This window comes from Sinocyclocheilus rhinocerous, unplaced genomic scaffold (genome assembly GCF_001515625.1).
Source record: "Sinocyclocheilus rhinocerous isolate Xijiao unplaced genomic scaffold, SAMN03320098_v1.1 scaffold262, whole genome shotgun sequence".
NCBI lineage: Eukaryota > Metazoa > Chordata > Actinopteri > Cypriniformes > Cyprinidae > Sinocyclocheilus > Sinocyclocheilus rhinocerous.
The window spans coordinates 1,327,067-1,329,403 of NW_015641038.1; positions in this window are offsets into that span (position 1 = coordinate 1,327,067).

Sequence of the window (2,337 nt, forward strand, 5' to 3'; positions counted from 1 at the left end):
TATATATATATATATTTCTCTATTACTGTTCTAATATTGTCCTATTGTTGTTACCTGGTTTTGTCTTATCACTGCTGCTCTAAAAATATCAAAAGCTCAAAAAATATTAAAAAATAAATAAATAAAAATAAGTAGAAGCAAGTGCAGCCATATGTTTTCTGCTGATATGGTTAAAAATATACCCACTTTTTAAAGCTAAGAATATGCCAGTGTGTGTTAAAACCCTGTTCTACAAATGTGGAGGGCATGCAGGAGGAGCGAGGGTGAGAGAGGACTGAAATAGAGTGAAGTAGTGCACTTCTCTTGCAGAATCACATAAGTTGAATATGTGGCTTTTTCCCCTTTTCCTCACACAGTGCTCTTCAGATAGGATTATTTGTGACATGTGGGCCATCTCTCCGCAGAGGCTGGCTCTCATTAAGCAGGGACCTTGGGTACGTAACCATGGAGAAGATGGGACTGGGGCTGACCGGTCTCGGCTCTTGGGACCGGTCATGAAGCGCTGTGCTTGCGACAGCCGGTTACCCAGGCAACCCAGAGACCTGTTCTACTCAGTGTAAAGAAAAGAATCGAAGAGAAAAACAGATATTAAAGTGTCAGCATGCTTGTTGGGACGAAGCCCATCTGCATCTGCACTGTGATTGTTTTTAGGGATGGACAATATATTGGTATCATATTGGTTATTGGCCGATATTACCTTTTTTTTTTTTCTTTTTTTTTTTGTAAATTTATCTGTAGAGGTCTATATTGGATATTTAATTGTACATGCTCATTTCCTTTATTTGTAATATTTAGATTACCTTTGCCATTAACAAATGCTCACAGAAAGTTAATCTTTGAAAACAAATAATAACACCATTAAATATTTAGCAAATCTCAAAATGAATATCCATTTTTCATACTGTTCATTATAATTTTGTGATGTATAAATTAAATTGTACTCATTTAAAAATGTTTTTAGTTTCATTTTTGATTTATTATTAATTATATTAATAAATTTATTTGCTTAGACAAAACTATTATCAGTTTACTATTTATCAGTTATCAGCCATTATTTGAAAATAATAATTTATATTTCATTAATAATTAAAGTACAGTCATGGCCAAAAGTTTTGGCAGTGACATAGATTTTGTGTTTTGCAAAGTTTGCTGCTTAAGCTAGCCCCCCTTCCCTAATATAATAGGCCTTATATTACCACCCAAGCAAACAAAAATATTTCTTAATCAGTTGGAAACCGTTGCAGTGTTTTCTATCGCAATAAGCGCTTGCGTTCAATCTATACAAATCAAATGTAGTTCTTAATTTTTTGGATAATTTATGCCTAGTTCAGACTGTCAGCCCAAATCCGATTTTGTGCAAATTCCAAAACATCATTTTAGAGCTAATAACAGAGGCTTGAGCCATTGATATGCAGGCTAACGCAGTTATTAATGCAGTCTAACGCAGTTATTAGAGAGAGAGAGCGAAAGAGAGAGAAAGAGATTAAGCGAGTGTGAATACCTGCGTCTGTGCGTCTCTCAGCAGTGTTCAGCAGCAGCGTCTACTAATAGCGAATCTTTAAGTTGAACTGCTTCAAGAACCTCACTACTGAGAAATGTCATGTAGATTTTCAGATTTTCATTTGCAAAACTCTTTTATTGTTAAATTCACGGGGCAGCCGCAGCTCTGACAAGTTTCTGTCCGCGTCTCCGCGTGTGTGCACGAGACTGCGAGTGCGTGTCTGTACTGTGTGTGCGTCTGTGAGAGAGAACAGGAGAAAGAAAGCATGATTTCCGTACATAAAAAAAGTTGAAGACATGGAAATAGTTTGTCATTTTTACCCTATTTGTTATATTTATTTGCTCAATGTCTTCTGGGATTTTGGTTATTTTACTGTTGTATATATCCCATAGTATAGCCTAACAAAAATATTATATATCTCTTCATTGTGTTTGGTCCCACCCTGGACGCGCAAGCATAGGCACGTGCCTATGCCTATGCGTAAATCCGGCCCTGTCCCAGAGTGTCCAGGAAGCACCAGGACCATCTCCTCCTGAGGAGTCAGCTACGGAATCGTGTCACCAGCAGTGCAGAGCTTGCTCAGGAATGGCAGCAGGTTGGTGTGAGAGCATCTGCACGCACAGTGAGGCCAAGACTTTTGGACAACGGCCTGGTGTCAAGAATGGCAGCAAAGAAGCCACTTCTCTCCAAGAAAAACTTCAAGGACAGACTGAAATTCTGCAGAAAGTACAAGGATTGGACAGCAGAAGACTGGTGCAAAGTTATTTTCTCTGATGAAAGCTCCCTTCCGACTGTTTGGGACATCTGGAAAATCGATTGTTCGGAGAAGAACAGGT